This window comes from Phyllostomus hastatus, unplaced genomic scaffold (genome assembly GCF_019186645.2).
Source record: "Phyllostomus hastatus isolate PE091 unplaced genomic scaffold, TTU_PhHast_1.1 phas_scaffold_39, whole genome shotgun sequence".
Classification (NCBI taxonomy): Eukaryota; Metazoa; Chordata; class Mammalia; order Chiroptera; family Phyllostomidae; genus Phyllostomus; species Phyllostomus hastatus.
In genome coordinates, this window is record NW_025334028.1 from 17,601,741 (window position 1) to 17,622,500 (window position 20,760).

The window sequence follows — 20,760 nt, forward strand, 5'->3', positions numbered from 1 at the left end:
GGGACAGAATATTTGTTGCAATTTTATAAGATTTTAAGAAAGGAAATTGAGACAAAGTTATTTTAAAAAAACAAGCTAAAGAGGTTATATATATTCTGGATACTATAGAAAGCCAAAGTCTGATACAAATTGTATCATTCTTAACATATGTTTTTACATAAAAACATAAAATCAGGCTGATAATTTGTTAAGGGAAAAAAGATATTACTGGAATGAAGGAATTAATTTTATTTTTCTAACTTTTGGATTTATGTATATCAATCAATGCTATTTTGTTGCATGCCATCTGAAATTTATATTTCAGTACACTGGGTTGTAAGTTTTTTGAAACATGTATTCAATATATATTTCCTGAAGACTTTTAAAGAGAAAATATCTATAACAACTATATTGAGTGCTTTATAATACATATTTTCCAAAGCCAGACATGATTTTGTCAGTGAAAATGTGATTTAATGAGTGCTGCCTTCAAGTGGCATTCTCTGCTGGATGTCATGGAGATATGCAAATGAAGTTACACATTGTCCTCATTCTCAAGGAATTTACACTATAATAGGAGAACACAATCCAGATGAAAAGATATAACAACACATGCAAAGATGACATGAAAACAGGTACAAATTAATGTAACACAAAACATCAGTGCTCAGAGAAATGGCATAATGGAATGATCAGTGTGGAGTAGAACTATTCAAGTGGACTTGATGAAGAAAACTTACTTTAAATGGATGTTTGATAGAGGCACAAATGTGGATCGAGAGACAAATAGTGAGAAAGACATTCTATTCAGAGAGCATGACAAGACGTCTGGAGAACAAAGGGTTAGAAGAAAGAGCAAGCAATTTAATATGATTGTGAAAAGATATAAAACTGGTGCTCAGATAATAAAAACGTGATATGTAACTCTTTGATTCTGCTTAGAGTGAACCCTTATTCATCAAATTATTTGTTTTCCAAATTTATATAGGATAAGATTTCCTGTCACCAAGGACTCCATGGAACTTTAGTTGTTTTAATAGTCACTGAAATGGCTAAAGAATATTGATCTAAACAACATGGAGTTGGATCTAAAATGAATACTTTTAAAAGTTTGAAATCGACCTACAATATCTTAAAATATATAGCTGCTTTTCTCTTGCTCTTACAGTTGGATCAGTGTTGAGCAGTTCTAAAAAGATCTTTTCAAGAAAATTTATGGAAACTCAATATAAAGTATGGATATATCCATTTATAATTAGTTTCTATTTTATTATGGAAATCCATTCATAGTTTTAAAATCAAATAGCACTTGAGATGTTTGAAGATGTAGTAATCTCAAACATATGCCACCCCAGCCCCTACTTTCCAATATATTTGTATTATAATTGTTTGGTTAAATCGGTAGTCGGAGTTCACAATATTGTGACTATGTAAATATTGTTTGTTGACACGTATACTACACTTTACATTGATGTTTCATATGATTCTTTTCCCTAGTTAATACTTTTTTGTTTTTTGAATTGTTCTGTTATGTGCCAATCTCTAATTTCATTCCAAAATTCAAACAGACCTAGCAAAAATTTTCCCAAATTTTCTGTTACTTCAGAGAATCTATCATTCTCTTGCTCCAATACAGACTGGCTGCTCTTAAGATCTGGTACACAGCCATCATGCTGATAATTCCCTTCACAATGCTTTCCTTTTCATTAGGATTCCGCCTCTTCCCTTTTCTTGGTCCACTTCCTCATGCTAGTGGAACATATCTTCCAAATGATTCCTGGGGGAAACAAAGATAAATGGGTGATCACTTTTTGAGATCCTGAAAGTTTGAAAATATCTTTATCCTCACACTTAGTTGAGTGGGAATTACTCTTTCTTTAACTGTAAACACAGTTTTTGAGGTGTCTAATGCCACTCTTATTCTTGATCTTTTATTCATAACCTGTTTTACCTTCAGGAAGACGTTAGGAATTTTCTTCTTTATTGCTATTCTGAATGTTCATGATGTTATGCAAGGATATGGGTTCTCATTATATTAGGCACTTTTCATAAGAAGAATATAAAATTTTAGTGCTTCCGAGTACCTTCTCTAGGTCACTGAGAGTTTTCTATACAAAATTCTAGGAATAAAGGAGGTGACTAAGGCTGCCACAGTTCAGCATGAAGACTTTCACTAAATATGATGTTTTTGTCCTCATACCTCACCCCTGAACTCTTAAATGCCATATATTCCCTAGTCCTGAATAAAACTATCATCTGCTGAGATATGAGAAAGTGTCTCCGGTTATTCCCTATAATACCTGGAGCCTTCAATTGATGAATCTCTTATAGGTTCTACATGGTGATTAGCTCTCATCAGTAGGACCCCAACTATAAGCACTTAGATGGAGCTCAACTAATTCAGTTACCATTTATCCACCTAATTTGCAGCTTTCAACAACTTATTGAAATCTCCCCTAAGCTATGCCCCATCTCCAGTTCATTTGTACTTTAATGTTTTATCTCATATGAGGGTTTTGGAGAAGAAAACAAAAGGTTTTCAAAGAAAATAAATACAGAAATAGCAAAAATACAATAGCTAGATAACCTCTAACATTTATTTATCTTTTTGAGTTTAAAGTTGTAGCTCTTAAATTTTGCGTTGTTACTATTTTCCAAGTATGAAAGTTATTTTGAATCATCTAATTATAGAACTAGAAGAGATCTTAGAAATTGTTCTTACAAATGAGTTAATGGCAAATGCAGAAAGAGAATATTAGTTTCATGATTCTTATCAGTAGCATTACATAGATGTAATATTATGCAAATGTAATGTGACCTGCATCCTTCATTCTCCAAGAAGTTGTAACCAGCCCATTTATTTGTTTGTTTATTTACTGTTTTAGCAAAACTGCCTTAGTAGATCTTCCTGGGAGAGAAAAAAAGGAAGTTCCAGTCCCTCCTGTCCCTACTTTTCAAAATACAGAGTTGAGTCTTGTTGGTAGAGATCAGACAGATGAAAGAATCGAGTAAAGTAAAATTACCCTAAGAAAGGAAGGATTCTGGCCCAAAAACTAGAGATCTACAAAACAGCAAAAATTTTGTCAAGAAAACTGTCATGGGAACAGCTTCTAGATGACACTGGAAGCTCTGCTGGATGTCTTCAGTCTAGTGTGGCTTCTGGGCACTGGAGAACAACAGCTGAGTGCGGGCACGTGAGGTGATGAGAGCTGCAATGTCAGAACTTGGTGAGACAGCTGTGTGTGGCCCGAGTTAGATCTGGATCAGAAAGGACCACTCAACAGCAATGGACTAACACCTTCTCAAACCCATCTTTGATTCCATGACAGGGAGAAGTGAAAGCAAGAGAAGACTGATCAAACTCAGATTTTTATCCTCCTCACAATTTAGAGAATATCCTCTGATTGACTGAGAAAAGGCATTGAGGGAATTTCAAGATAGGATCTTAAATTGGCACACATGGTCCAATTAGTTACTAACACTTAAAAATAAGAATTTTTACATAAAATTTTTTTGGGGGAAGAAAGCTTTCTTGAATAAAGCATTTGAGGATCTTACAACTGCCTCACATTCTGGTTGTAAATTCTAAATGGAGCTGATACCTTCATTTCATTCCTGACTTTGAGCCAATATGGCACTTGCCACTTTCATCACACACTGTACTTTTTGTATTCACACATGTCCTGTTCCTTGTACCCACTCCACTTATTTATGATACCTGTCTAGCCCTGGAGCTCATGAGCCCTGTCTTAGACTCTGTCCTTTTGATGGTATTTGTAATGTCTATTCTTTTTTTTTAGAATATTTGCTTGTTTATTTTTACTAGGTTATTTACTAGACTATATACAGTTCTCATCAGTAGAATATCCTATTGAATAAAGCCCACCTAATTTCTTCTTTGCTCATCTACTTTCATCTACTCTCATTCATACTTGTTGTAACTGGTTAATACATAAGTTGTTCTGTGGTTTTGAAATGTCTCTAACAATTCTGTAGAACTATAAAGCAGAGCAATGCAAAGTGATTATCAAAGAATCTGTGTTACAGGAAAAAGAGCTGTAAGTCTTCTTCCCAGTTAAACATCCTCTTATTTCCTTTTCTTGGCTGTGCTCTGAAAGTTGAGGATGACTCTGGAAACACCAATAATAGAAGTTGAAATTTAACTTTTAACATACCATTCTGATGAAAACTAAAAATTTCCTGTTAAGAGGTTGTAATTTCAAACTGGAAAAGACTAAGGAGACATAAAAACTAAATGCAATATAGGATCCTGGAATAGATACTAGAACAGAGAAAGGATGTTGGTGAAAAAAAAAACAAGGAAATTTGAAGGTGTTTATGTTAGTTAACACTACTGTACTGATATCACTTTCCTGGTTTGTATCATTGTGCTATGGTTATATAAGGTGTTAACATTAGTGGGAACCATGCAAAGGTTAGAAAGAAATTCTCCACTATTTTCCCAACTTTGTCTAAAATTATTTTAAAATAAATGTTAAAAAATTTTAAAGAGATTATGCCCCTTTTTGATACACCCATTAAAATACATGTGTGTTCTGGAGAAGAGTGAGTATATCAAAAACTAATCCTTTAAACAACTCTACAATAGCTAGGAAAAGACATCTGTACATTTGTGTAGAAATTCTTTTATAACAGCATATACCCTTCCTATGGTACACATTTTGTTGATAGTTGTCAGATTACCTACTGGCTGTCTGGACTTCCAGTAGCCCTAGGGCCTACCCATATGGTAGGAGGTCGTACTGCTCCATTTTAGGCTCCTATTAAGTTCACTGTTTGCCTGAACCAGGTCCAGAGTCGTCCAGTAGAACTGTGCACTGTGTGTTCTACTATAATTCCTGCAATGAGTCAGTTCCCCAAGCACTTCTCTTCTGCTTATAGTAGGAGCTAACTGAGTCAAGCTGGTTTCATTTACATGACACTCTGAAGACTACTACTTTCTCCCTTGGATACCCCACACCATTGTTGATCAATCTCTTTGCTACTAACATTAGTATTTATTATACCTATGTCTTCATTCACTCAACAAATAAATTGTAATATTATGTGTAATGCACTGGGTTAAGCAATGGCAACACAAAAAGAAAACTTGATAGACATTGACTTAATCATTATAAGCTCACATACATATTTAATATGTGAGCTTGGCGAATAGTTGGCTCTGTTTTCTTTCTTTCTTCTTTCCATCTTTCCTTTCTTCCCTCCTTTTTTTTTTCTTTCTTTCATTTCAGATCCTGAATGATAACTTCCCCTTGGCTCCTAAATACTTTTTAAATTTACTTTACATGAAGTTATTGTTTAAAAGAATCCTGACTGAGTATGATCAACTCAGCTCTGTGATATTAGCATCTATAACTTTTGTTTTTGAAAAGTGCTGCATGGTCAGCAAGTGTCATTATATACATTTTGCCACCAAAACCTAAGATTTGTATATTTGTAAGTATGAATATAAACATGCAAAGACTTGGAAGCATGGGTTTTGCTCTTTTCAATAGCCTGCTTCCATTGCAACAGAACCTATTAGAAGCAACCTTGTCACCACCACAACTCTAGTTCCAAATAATTTCACAGAGAAGATAAAAAGGTATGTGGCAACTCTATTTTGCCACATCTTTTACATAAAGTAATTTCTCAGAAATATGATCAGCATTTGAGACAACAAGTGATTAAAAATTAAAAGGCCCCAAGAGAGAAAAAGTCTATTCATAATAAGGATTTTGAAAGCTTAATGAAAAGTGGAGGAAAACATGATAAGACTGCAGTCTTTAACATTTTTTTTGCAGCGAACAATTGATCCAAAGTTTAAAATATGAAGATTTCAATCATCTTTGGGAAACTAAAGTGTTCATAAGAGTTTGTACTGTGAGGCCCATAAAGAGAAGAAAAATTATCTATTAAATTCGAAGAAATTCTATATTTATAGTGTCATTTATTACTTGGGTCAGAAAATCAAATATGGATGTAAATACTTCATTTGAACTTGGAATGTTAGAGCACTTTCTCCAAAACCATTGTTCTAATTTACTGACAAATGAAGGTAAAGAGGCCCTGATAGGACACAGAACAGTCAGCCAATATTTTTATTTTTGGTTCACTGTTTTCTAAATCTCTATGCACTAAAACACCTTATGTCAATTTTTTTAACTCAATTGATCATAAGAGTCTTCTTTTAAGGCTAAAGTCATACAAGTAACTCTTGTGTGTGTTGTTTTATGGTCACAGACAGTACCAAAAGCACTCTAACAATCAAAAGAAAGCCTGGGTCAGTCAACAAAACTAAAAACTGCAGCTTCTGGAGGAATATTTCAGCAGTCTGGAGGTATACATGAGAAGTGTGGGGTCTAAACTGCTAGCTAGTCCCTGGAGCTTACAGCACTAGAACAGTGAAAAGAACCCAAATAACGTCCAGCTGTGAAAAGCAGCAGGGTTTCTATCTGCCAGGGAGAGACAACTAGAGATACAGAGAGCCTCTTAAAGGGCCAATGCACAAGATCTTGTTTGCAGTCACTTATCCTGGGCTCTAGCAGAAAAAGGGCAGAGTGGACTACAGATGCTTGAGGAGAGCTTGGGATTGGTGTCTGGGTGAAAACTGAAAGAACAGCCACCAGGATCCCTGTGCTGAGTCATTCCCCATATTGCAGAAGCCATCTTTCTCAGGCAGAGCACTCCTCTCTGAGTGTCATCAGACTGAGGGGAAGCCATAACCCCACCCAGAGGAATTACTCTGCCCCACCCTGTGGTGCTTAAGTGAGGCTGCTCGTTATGGCTTGAAGCTATATCACTACTCAATTTAACAATTAAGGTGGAAAATACAAAGAAGTAGCCAAAATGGAAAGACAAAGAAACAGACCCCAAATGAAAGAAGAGAATTCTCCAGGAGAAGAAATAGATGAAATGGAAGCAAGCAATTTATCAGATAGAGAGCTTACAGTAATATTATAAGGGTACTGAACAGCATGAAAAAAGACATGGAACCAATAAAAAGGGACCAGTCAAAAATAAAGAATGCAATACCTGAAATAAACAATACACTGGAAGAATAAACAAGTTAGTTAAAGCAGAGGATGAAATCAGTGATTTGGAAGACAAGGTAGAACAAAACACCCAGCTAGAGCAGAAAAAGAGAATTTTAAAAGGTTAAACAAATGAAGAGAAATACTCTTCATTTTCACCATGGAACTACTAGAAGGAGAAGAGAATAAGCAATACCTATTTGAAAAAATAATGACTGAAAACTTCCTTAATCTAGTGAAGGGAAAAGACACAAAAGTCCAGGAAGCTCAGAGAGTCCCAAACAAGTTGGACCCAAAAAGGTCCATACCAAGACACATCATAATTAAATGACAAGGCTTAATAATGACAAGGACAGAATACTAAAAGCTGCAAGAAATAAGCTGGTAGTTACCCACAAGACAGCACCATTTAGACTGTCATCTTATTTCTCATCAAAAACATTTCAGTCCAAAAGGGAGTAGCAAGAAATATTTAAGGTAATGAAAAGTAAGGACCTACAACCAAGGCTACTTTACCCAACAGGTCTATCATTTACAATTGAAAGAGAAATTAGGACCTTTCCAGATAAGAAAAAGCTAATGGAGTTTGTGAGCACCACATCAGTAGTGCAAAAAATGTTAAAGGGCCTGCAAGAAGGAGGAGGAGGAGGAGAAGAAGGAGAAGAAGGAAAAGGAGAAGAAGGAGAAGAAGGAAAAGGAGAAGAAGGAGAAGAAGGAAAAGGAGAAGAAGGAAAAGGAGAAGGGGAAGAAGGAGAAGAAGAAGAGGAGGAGGAGGAAGGAGAAGAAGAAAAGAAAAGGAAGAAGAAGAATGAAGAGAAGAAGAAGGAGGAGGAGAAGGAAAAGAAGAAGGAGGAGGAAGAAGAAGAAGAAGAAGGTGGAGGAGGAGGAGAGGAGGAGAAATGAAAAAAAAAACAGATGGAAATAATCTAACAATAAAATGGCACTAAATACATATCTATCAATAATCACCTTAAATGTAAATGCCTTAAATGCTCCAACCAAAAGACATAGGGCAGCTGAATGGATAAGAAAACAAGACCCATGTATATGCTGCCTCCAAGACACCCATCTCAGATCAAAAAATACACAGAGACTTAAAATAAAGGGATAGAAAAAGATATTTCACCCAAATGGAAAAAAAAACTGGGGTGACAGTACTTATATCAACAAAACAGATTTTAAAACAAAGGTTATAGTAAGAGACAAAGAAGGATACTTCATAATGATAAAGGGAACAATCCAACAATAGGATATAACCCAAGTCAACAGTTATGTATCCAATATAGGAGCGCCTAAATATGTGAAGAAAATCTGGATGGACATAAAGGGAAGATCAACAGAAAAAACAGTCATAGTCTGAGATTTTAACACCCCATTGACTTCAATGGATAGATCTTCCAGGCAGAAAATCAACAAGGAGAGAGCAGCCTTAAATGACAAACTAGATCAAATGGATTTAACTGATACCTTCAGAGCATTTAATTACAAAGCACAAAGCACAATATATATACTTTTCAAGTGCACATGGAACATTTTCTAGGATAGAAAAATATGTTAGGATATAAAAAATACATCTCAATAAATTTAAGATTGAAATTATATCAAGCATGTTCTCTGACAACAATGCCATGAAACCAGAAATCAATCACAAGAAGAACACTGAAAAAAATATGCAAAGACATGGAAGCTAAATAACATGTTTTTAAACATTAAATGGATCAACAATAAGATCAAGGAAAAAAATCAAAAGATACTTTGAAAAGTAATGAAAATGGGAGCAAAACAATCCAAAATCTTTAGGACACTGGGAAAGTGATCCTAATGGGGAAATTCATAGCATTACAGGCCTATCTCAACAACAACAACAACAAAAAAAAGAAAGAGCTCAAATAACCAATCAAATGTCACATTTAGAGTAACATGAAAAAAACAACAAACAAAGCCCAGAGTGATTAGAAGGAAGGTAATAATTAGATCAGAGCAAAAATAAATGAGAGTCTAAAAAATTGATACAAAAGAGGAGTGATTCCAAGATCTAATTCTTTGAAAACATAAACAAGATTGACAAATTTTTAACCAGACTCGTCAAGAAAAAAAGAAAGAAGACCCAAATAAATAAACTCAGAAATGAAAGAGGATATATAACTGACACTAAGGATATATAAAGAAATATACCCCTGGCTGGTGTAGCTCAGTGGATTGAGCGTGGGCTGGGAACCAAAGTGTCCCAGGTTCGATTCCCAGCCAGGGTACATTCCTGGGTTGCAGGCCATAACCCCCAGCAACCGCACATTGATGTTTCTTTCTCTCTCTCTCTCTCTCTCTCCCTCCCTCCCTCCCTTCCCTCTCTAAAAATAAATAAATAAAATCTTAAAAAAAAAAGAAAAGAAATATAATATATTATGAACAACTATATGCCAACACACTGTACAATCTAGGTAAAACTGATAAATTCCTAGAAACATACAATCATCAGAAACTAAGTCAAGGACAATCAGAGAATCTCTGAATAGACAGATTACACCTAATGAAATTAAAGCCATCATCAAAAAACTCCCAAAAAACAAAAAGCCTGGACCAGATGGCTTCACAGGTGAATTTTATGAGACATTCAGAGAAAAGCTAACACCTTTCCTTCTCAAACTATTTCATAAAATTTAAGAGGAGGGAACTCCAAAACTCACTTTACAAGACCAGCATTATCTTAATTTCAAAATCATGTAAAGACACCACAAAGAAAAAAAGTTATAGGCCAATATCCCTGATGAACATAGATACTAAAATCCTCAACAAAATATTAGCAAACTGAATACAGCAGTGCATCAAAAAAAAAATCATACACCGGGATCAAGTGGGATTTATTCTGGAAATGCAAGGTTGGTACAACACTCATAAATCAATAAATCTGATACACCATATAAATAAAATGAAGGATAAAAACCACATGATCATATCTAGATGCAGAAATAGCATTTCATAAACCCGGCACCCATTAATGATAAAAATCCTTAGCAAAATGGGAATGGAGGGAACATACCTAAACATAATAAAGGACATATATGACAAACCTATGGCCAGTATCATAGTCAGTGGGAAAAGTACAAGCATTCTCTCCTTAATATCAGGAACAAGAAAGGGATGTCTGCTTTCACCTCTTATTCATTTAAACAATACTGGAAGTCCTAGCCACAATACTGGCTCTCTTATTCAACACAATACTGAAAGTCCTAGCCACAGCAATCAGATAAGAAGAAGACATAAAAGTCATTCAGATTGGAAAGGAAGAAGTAAAACTGTCATTATTTGGAGATGACATGATACTTTACATAGAGAGCCCTAAAAATTCCACCAAGAATCTAGGAGAACAAATAAATAAATTCAGGAAAATAGCAGGATACAAAATTAATATCCAGATATTAGATGCAATTTTATATGTCAATAATGAACTAACAGAAAGGGAAATTAAGAAAACAATCTCAATCACAATTGCTTCAAAAAGCATAAAATACCTAGGAATAAACCTAACTGAGGATATAAAAGACCTGTACTCAGAAAGTTGTAAGACACTGAAGAAAGAAATTGAAGATACAAAATAAATAGAAGCACACACTGAGTTCATGGATAGGAAGAATTAACATCATTAAAATGTCCATACTATGCAAAGTAACCTATATATTAAAAGCAATTTCTGTCAAGATTCCAATGACATATTTCACAGAACTAGAACAAATATTTCAAAAATGTATATGGAACCATAATAAGCCCCACATAGCAACAGTGGTCCTAAGAAAGAAGAACAAAATTGGAGGCATCATGCTACCTAATATCAAACTGTAGTATAAGGTCATAGTAATCAAAACAGCATGGTACTGGTATAAAAACAGACACATGGGTCAATGGGACAGAATAGAAAGGCAAGAAATAACCCCACACCTTTATAGTATATTGATATTCAACAGAGGGAGCAAGCACATACAATGGGCTAGAGATACTTTATTCAGTAAATGGTATTAGGAAAAGTGGACAGATATGTACAGAAAATGAAAGTAGACCACCTTCTTACATCACACACAAGAATATATTCAAAATGGATAAAAGACTTAAATGTTAGGCCTGAAGCCATAAAAATCAAACATGAAAACATAGGCAGCAAAATCTTGGACATTGCTCATCATAATATTTTAACAGATATATATCTCTCCAGACAAGGGAAACAAAAGAGAAATAAACAAATTGGACTGCATCAAATTAAAGAGGTTTTGCACAACAAAAGAAATCATCAACAAAATAAAAAGACAACCCACAGAATGGGAGAACATATTCACTGACACACCTAATAAGAGATTAGTCTCTAAATTTTATAAAGAACTTACAAAACTCAACACCAAACAAACAAACAAGCAACCCAGTTAAAAAACAGGCAAAGGACCTGAATAGACACTTCTCCAAAGAGGACATACAGATGGCCAATAGACATGTGAAAAGATTCTCAATATCACTAATCATCAGGGAAATGCAAATTAAAAGCACAATGAGATATCATTTCACATGTGTCAGGATGGCTATCATCAATAAATCAACAAAAAGCAAATGCTGAAAGGATGTAGAGAAAGAGGAACATTTTTGCACTATTGATGGGAATGCTGACTGGTACAGCCACTGTGGAAAACACTACAGAGATATCTCAAAAAATTAAAAATGTATCTGTTTTTTGACTCAACAATCTCACTTCTGGAAATATATCCAAAGGAACACAAAACATTAATTCAAAAGAACATAAGCACCCCTATGTTCTTTGCAGTGTTATTCACAATCACCAAGATAGGGAAACAGCCCAAGTGTCCATCAGTAGATGAGTGAGTAAAACAAATATGGGGTATTTACACAATGGAATACTACTCGACTGTAAATAGAAGAGAGTTTTACTCTTTGTGACAGTATAGATGGACCTGGAGAAAATTATGCTAAGTGAAATAAACCAGAGAAAGACAAATACCATATGATTTCACTCATGTGTGGAATCTAATGAGCAAATGGAACTAACAAGAAAAATGAGGACAGACTAATAGATAAAGAGCAGGATAACAGCTAGTGGTGGGGGTGGGTGTAGTGAGAGGGTGGAAGGTTGAGCAAAATGAAAAAAGGACTCATGAACATGGACAATCCACAGTGTGGATTGCTGGAGGGAGGAGGTTATAAGAGGACTAAATGGTAATGGAAAAATAAAATAAAGTTAGAAAAATGAAAAAATAGAAGTATCATTTACTTTCCAAATTTTGAGGGATTTTCTAAGTACCTTCTATTTTCATTGAACATAGAAGTCTGATTTGACACTTTTCTTTTAGTATCTTTTTTCATTGATTTTATTTTATTATTTTTTCATTACTATTTAGTCTCCTTATGTCTGCCTCTCCCCTGCTATCAGAGCACTATTGTCCATGTCCATGAGCCCTTTTTCCTTTTTGCTGAATCCTTCCACCCTCTAACCTCCCCTGCCAGGTGTCATCCTGATCTCCATCTATATTCTTTTAGTATCTTAAGGATGTGGTTCTGTTGTTTTCAGGCCACGTTGCTTCTGATTGTAAGTCATTTGTATTCTTGTCCCCCTGTATGTAATGTGTCTTTTTTCTCTAGTAAGATCTTCTCTTTACCTTTATTTTTAAACAATTTAATTGTTTTGTGCCTAGGTGTGGTTTTCTCTGCAGTAGCATTCTTAAGTTTATAAATTAAGGTCTTTTGAGCCATGATCTGTCATATATTTTCTATTCCAACTAATCACGTTAAACTTTTTTTGCTATTGCCTCACAAATACTAAAGCTCTGTTCATTTTTTAAAGTCTCTATCTTCTTTCTGTTCTTCATATTAAATAATTTCTATTTATCTGTCTTTAAGTTCATCAATGATTTCTTTGTCATCTCCAGTCTTCTGTTAAACTTCCAGGATTGTTTTTATTGCAGACATTTCACAATTAACTTCTATAATTTCCTAATTGTTATTTTCCATAATCTCAATTCTATCACTTCAAATGTTTTTACTTCTTGGCTGAGATTTCTTATTTGTTAGCTCATTGTGATCATATTTCCCTTTCTGTCTTTGAACACAGTTGTACTTGTTATTTTAAAATCCATATATGATCATTTCCAATATCTGGGCTATGTCAGAGTCAATCTTTATTGATTGCCTTTTCTCTTGAATAATAGTTGCATTTTTCTGTTTTTTCCCTGTGTCTAGTAATTTGGGATTGTGTTCTGTGAATGGCATATTATAAATATATATATTGTATCACATGAGTGATATATTGTAAAGGTTGGATTCTTGCCCTGACCAGTGTGACTCAGCTGGTTGGGCATCATTTCGCAAACCAAAAAGCCATCAGTTTGATTGTGCTCAGTCAGAGTGTACACCCAGGTTACAGGTCCGTGGTCTGGGTTCACACAAGAGGCAACTGATCGATGTTTCTGTCTCATATTGATGTTTCTCCCTCTCTTTCTCCCTTTCTTCCCCTCTCTCTAAAAATAAATAAAATAAAATAAATCTTTAAAAAATTGATTATTTTATATTCTTCCAAAGTATATTGCTTTTTTTGTTGTTTCAGCAAACAATTAATTTGGCTGAACACAAATTCAAAACTCTGTATCCCTGTGGAATGAAGCTGCTGAAAAGGCGGTTCAGTTCTTTTAGCCTTCACTACTCCACACATGTGTTGCGCGTGGGTCACCGGCCAGCAGTGACCACGGAATGCTGTGGATGGCTCGACGATAAACACGCGAGAAAAAAACATGCACAGAGACAAACTAGTTTCTGTGGAGAAGTAGGGACGAAATGGCCACCCCTTCTAGTGAGGAGCGCGCTGATTTACCGTCCATACCTGCTTTTATTAGGCTCATTTTGCATAATAATTCAGGTAAAGTACAGTACTCATTAGGGGAAGTAAGGAACTATAGAAAACAAAGAACTCTGCCCGTCTATTGAGTTGGGGGGTCAAAGAGCTGTAAGACTGAGGAACAAACTAACTTCCTCCTAAGACCCTTCTCATTCAACTGAGAGCATTCTAAACAAAGAAGGTTTCACAGTAATTTACATGTTCTTTCTTAGGCCTGATCACCCCGGGAAATCCGCACTTCTCAGTACCGAGCTGTACCACCCTGTCATTGTTTCAGGCTTAGGTGGAGCAAGGGAACTAGGTAACCAAGAGATAAGGAGATTTTCTCCCAGACGCTGAGAACTCAGGCTATGTCAAAGCCGAGGAGCGAGGGTCCATCACCCCCTTTTGCTGCAGCCCCCAAAGTCCTTCTTTTGGGGGGGCCTCCCAAAGTGATCATGCCTGGCTTAGGTCGTTCCCCCGTGGGGAATCTTACCCGTCTTTGGCTAACCGACCAAGCTTTTTGGGGGTTCAGTTATGAATAAAGCAGCAGAAGCAGCATTCCTGCCAGGGAGATAAGCTTTTGTCTCCTTGCTGGCTTATGGTTCCAAGGGCGTTCCCTTAGCCTTAGCTTAGGCGGGGGTTTCAGCCTCTGATACCAGTCAGGGCGGTTCCCAACACACATGTGCAATTCAGATGCCAGCCAGACATAGTGGCAGAACTGGGGATATGCTCTGTTGATTTTCTTCTTTCCTGTGATTTCTTCCTGTATTAGTTTCCCAGAGTTGCCATAACAAAGAGTCACAAACTGGGTGGTTTAAAACAAAAATTTATTCTTTCATCATTCTGGAGGCTAGAAATCCAAAAGCAAGTTATTGGCAAGTTTATTTTCTTCTGGAGGTTCTGAGGGAGGACCTGTTCTATGTGTCTTTCATGGGTCCTGGTGGCTGCAGCCACAGTTGGCATTGCTTTGTTCCCAGCTGCGTAGCCCAGTCTCTGCCTCCATCTTCACATGGCTATTTTCCCTCTGTGTGTGTCTGTGTCAATATTTTCCTCTTCTTATAAGGATCCTTCATGTAAGGATCTTAATTATATTCTGCAAAGATTTTACTTCCATATAAGGCCACATTCATAGATTCAAGGCAGAAATAAATTTGTTTGAATCCTTAGCCAAGGATATGTTTATTGGTTTGAGAGAGAAGAAGGTAGGGTGTGGAGAGAGGGAAACATCAATGTGAAAAACTTCAGTTGGTTGCTTCCCATATGCACCCCAACCAACAAACTAAGCACAACTTCAGTATGTGCCCCAACCAGGAATTGAACCTGCAATCTTTTGTCATATAGTATGATGCTTTAACCAACTGAGCCATCTGGCCAGGACAGGGTAGACATGAATTTTGAGGGGACACTACTCAACCCAGTATATTCCCTGACTTCCAAGTTCTGTGGCAGCCTCAAATTCTGTCCTCTAAATTTTCAAGCCATTCAGCCTGCAGGTTTCTATCCAAACTTCGGTACTCCCCACAGCACTGAGAAGACCTGCCCTCCTGCAAAAAGAAAAATAGCACCATACCCCCACCCCAGAAATTCATAAGCACTGTGACCTCCATCCAAAAATCAAATCCCCTCCAGATTTTCCCTGCTTTTATTTACAGTGCCTCTGGTAATTGTTGTTGTTTTTTTATTTCAATTTTCGTTTCCATAGTTTATAGTTACTCTCAGTGGAAAGGTTGGTCTAATGGGAACTACTCCATCACAACTAGAGTAGAATTACCTGTTTCTCTAACCAGTTTAATAGAAAAAATTATTAAGAATTAACATTTTGTTGCATGTTAAATAATGTTTATGAACTATGTTACAGCTTAAAACTATCTTATCTCTACTACATTAAGTATTTCTACTTCATCTCTCTGAACTTGTTTTTCCCCATCAGACAGCATGCATGGTGTCTGATGAATAAAATATTAATATTAGTAAATGTTATGACTTAATTTTTAATTAGTCTTCTAAGTATTTTATGTGTATTATCTCAGTACATCTTCAAATCAACATACAACTTAGACAGTTTTACAGATGAGTAATTCTCACTTTACAAATGAGTAAACTGAGGCCCAGGGTGTTAAAGAATTTGTACAAGTTACACAGGTAGAATATGTTGGAATGCACGAGCTCATGCATATAATCACTATGTTATCCTCCCTCCTAAAAGCACAAATATTTGTCTCTGGCACTAGCTTGGATCAATATTCCCCACAAACAAATTATTTATAATGCTGAATTTGTTGAATTTTGCCTAATTTTTATGTATTGTGTGAGGTCAATAAAAATAAATAAATAATAAAAAGTAAGCAAATAAAAGTAAGCATTGTAATTATGGAATTTTATTAAAAATAACTTAATTTCAGAATCAAGGTTTATTTTTACAGTACATATGATTGACAGTACATCAAGAATTCTTTAGCATTAAAGTGAGCTCCAGAATTCTCAAACTTTTATATATTTTTTTTAATCTGCAAGGCAAGAAGTACAGGAATATTAGATCTGATTTGATTAGTGCACACTCTTCAAATAGTTACACTATAGTTTATATTATAACCTTAACTTTATCACTGAGAAAAATCTCCCTCTCTCAGCTGTTTGCTCTTATCATAAACATGACATGCTGTAAGACATGAACAAGTGTGTACTTAAGCAAAATAGTTATTTTCTTAACTTGACTCACCAAGGCACCCTAGAGAATTAATACTGTTACCGATTTCACAGGTCTCCTGTGCATGTGAATTTCCATGAGATTCTATTGAACTGGGGTAACTAAGAAGAAAGAACAATGTTCCTCTATACAAGGTGGGTTTTGCATTGTCCCACACATAGCCTGCTGATGGCCGTGGGATGGCAAAGTCATCTTCATTAGACGGAATTTAATAGTGAATCAAAGTTCTTGTGGAGAATAGACTGATCTAAACTTTAGCCTCCCTTGGGTCCCGCTGAAAGATTAGAGGGAAAGAGTAGGGCCTTAGTAAGTTGAATGTATCAGATTGTTTTTCACTAATAGTTCTCTTGTAAAACTCTGAAAACCACCCAGTTTAACCCTTAAAAAAAAGAAGAAAGGAAAAGAAATGGCATAGAGGGAGGGGAAAAAAACTCAGATAGTATACCACAGGCATTGATTTCACTGATTTTTGAAATGTGCAGTTATCCCTGAGCCAGTTCCTCAGTGTGGAGCATACACATATAACCAAAGTTTGTTCACCAAAGTAAAACCGTTTTCTTGCTGCATATAGTAGTCTGTGCCAAATACCACAGTGCTATAACTTTATCAAAGAGTTCATAAAGTTTAGTCACCTTTTTAGTTTTGCTCTATGATTGGAGATTCTAAGACTCAATCTAAGGGTGCAGTTCTTTGATAAAATCTTTACAAAAATATTCTGAATCCAGGAAGAGTTAATGGTGAAAGAAAAAGGAGGAGCAGCACAGGTAAAAATGTATCAACCAGCACCTGTAAGCAGGATCAGACACAGTTAACAAGAAAAAAGGAAGGAGAAACAAATGTGTTAGGTGATCTTTAGTCTAAAGAAACCTCTGTTGGGCAACTGGGCATTTTGCTCCTTGCCTTTTATTTCCAACTTCCTTTCAAAGAATTCGTTAAGTGAAAAGAGAGATGATGGCAGCTCAGTATATCAAAGCTCAGTTATCAGTTGGCTTATTCTAGTATCTTTAGTCTTTTGTTGATGCCTTATGATGTGTTATGTGGTAACACTGGAAAGTCAATCTTATACCATCGATTGCCACATAAATGTTAAGGAGTCTGAAAAAAATCACAAAATACAAATTGTTGTTCTTTCAGGTATAAAGTGGCACTGATAAGAATTAATGTATCCAAAAAGATTTGGGTAGGTTTCTTTTTCCTTTGGTGGGGGGGAGGTGCAGAAGGGATTGACTTATTTTTCAGTAGGGTGAGAAGGAATGCCTCAGGGGTGGGGGGAGGTATAATGCAGACTGTTCATTACTAATTCTCTTAGTATTGGCTGTGAGCATGTTATCCCAATTAATGACAAAATTAAATAAAAAGATTACCACTACAAACAAATCTGTTTCCTTTTAGGTAACATTTTTATTTTTAAACATTCACAGGATCTATTAAAAATTAAGCCTCACAATAAAATCAAAGTACACCTTTTGGGGACAAATGCCATAGTTTTGCTAAATCTGTAACAGGAAGACTTTAGAAACTCATGAAAGATAATGTACTACACAGCAGGAGACACACTCATTGGGACTGTAAAGAGAACTGAATGAAGGTGCTATTATCAGAGTCGTGGGCACAGACAGTTAAAGGAACCAGTAAGAGAGGGTGAGTCAGCCAGAATCTAGCAACAGCAGGGGCCCAATACCACCCATAAATCTCCTAGGTAATTGGAAGAAGCAGTGTTTCCAGACCAAGTGAGAGCTCAGCTGTGTGAGATGGGCACAGCCACAGAGCCAAGGCAAGAGGCAACAAGGAAGAAACAACCTGAACTCTTTCCCCTCCCACCTGTGAACTTCCTGCTGGGACTCCGGATAGCCAAACTCTACCAGAGCCAGAGGACTCTGCTATCATTAAGGATCAGAACCTCCCCTTTCACCAGCACAGGGCACAGATCAGATTAAAGACAAGAAGAAATCAATGGTGAGGTTTGTAAATGTATGACCAATCAAGATATGGAAAGAAAAATCACTTCCTATCTAAAATGGAAGCAAAAAGCCTGAATTAAAGTCCTCAATGCACAAGCAGCCTACTTCCTGAGAATAAGACTTTATTCCTGACTATGGCTTCAGTAATGATCTCTTAACTGTGATGGATCACAGGTTTACTGCAGTTTACCTTTAAGAAAAATGTTTTAAAAGAAAATGTGATAAATACATAAAAATAAAATACTAAAATAAAAAGGTGTGTGGGATGATTTTCTTTATAGACAATTGATTCATAACAACAACAGGTATAATCTGTTTTATTCTATTTAACTTTAATAATTCTTGTTTTATTTTGGTATATATATGTATTAGTGTCTTTATTCTGTTATATCTGTATGAGGCAGTATGATGTATTTTCTTTAAAATCACTTCATATACTTCTTAGAATGCTTTAACATGGAGCAGCATTGTATATTAATTTTAGCCTGATTTTAGTCTGAATTTAGTTCTAAATTCAGTGAAGTGAATTTTTATTTGATGAAAATTCAATTTCATTGAATTTCAATGAATTTCATTGCAATAAAATGAACATTTATGTGAAATGCTTTCTGAGGGGAAAGAAAATACATGATGCACTATAATGTCTTAGAGCTGGAAGGGACTTAAAGATCAAGTACAAACCTTTTATTTCATAAGTGGGGACAAAAACCTGGATATAGCTATGGTTTCCCCATAGCAACACAGTGCTGGTTTTTAGCAAAGTTAAGATCAGAACCAGGGTTTCCTGACTTCTAGTCTGGTTTTCCTACCTTCCCCTGTTATAGTTCCAATTTATATTCTTATACAGGGGTGGGGAAAAGTAGGTAAAGTACCAGCCATCGTTACCTAAAAGATAAATTATAAATAAGGAATAAATAATGATACAAGAATAAACTGTGTTTTGCATGTCACAACTGTAAACTTACATTTGCCTACTGTTATATAATAGAATCAATTTTATTTCAAGAAAACAATAAATTCCTTTCTAAAACTGCCTGTACAAAAGTACATTGAAAAGGTGTACTTACTATCTTAATATTTCTCAACCAAGATTTGAAGCCTGTACAAAATGGAAAGCAGTGTCCTTGTGGACTTGCCAGAAGCTCTGGGTGCTGCCTGTAACTCTTTGTAAGCCCCATTGGCCAACTGTGCATTCAGAACTCAAGCTCCCTTGGCCTCAAGTTTTCTCCAACAAACCTAGTATATTTCCTTTTGCAGGACCTGTAAGTGAAAAAGTTTTACCTTGCTGTATTTTACTCCATGAAAGAAATTGTCAGGGTTCACAGAGAGTTTCCTGGATATAAATCAATTTATTCGACCTTTGGTTCTATCTTATTCTTTCATTATCACACTCCTCCTCTTATTTAATCTGATCATTTGTTATTCTTATTTTCTCTTTAATGTCTGCAAGTTTTATCTATGCTGTCTTGCTTTATTATACTTCCCTGCAGTAAGTAATGATATATGAACAGAGGGCCCAATCTTTCAGGCAGGTGTGTGCTTGCTGTGTGCTTACAGATAGGTCACTGAAAGTCCATGCAAATTAGGGCACCTCACAGAGCAAGCAGCAGAATTTCATCTGGAGTAGCAGGTGTGTTGTGGAAGAGAACTGTAAATGACTCAGTTTGAATGATATCTGTTGATGTTTCCTTATGCTTTATTCTTGCAGTTCACCTAATGGGTCATGTTCTTGACATCCGAACTCTGCAGAAATGGTCATGGAAACCTCTTCTGTCTAATGTTCCAATAGACAGAGCACTGATTTTCTTAAAACAAGAAGATCACCAAGTGTTCTGCCTCCAGTCATCTCAAAGTAAAGATTTGCAAACTTTATCAGTAAGATAATTGATTCAAGGAACATAGAAATGTAAGTTATTTGGTCTCTGGCAATAAAAGCTTAGGAAAGTTTCCGTTTTCTACTAGAGTAGAGTAGATTATAAAAGTAAAGTAATTTATGTGTATTAAAAGAGGTGGAATTTGGCATGTGTTTTTTAATCTCTGCCATCAAAATAGAATCACTTTTTTTACACATCGTAAAGATTTTAAGGAGTGAAATAGGTATGCATCTTACTAGAATATTATAACTTCTTGTTTTTCTTAAGGTAAGTTTAAAAATCTGTGGTTCCAAAATGTTTATCTAGAGCCAGTCTCTGGCAAAGGTTTAACCAGTCTATT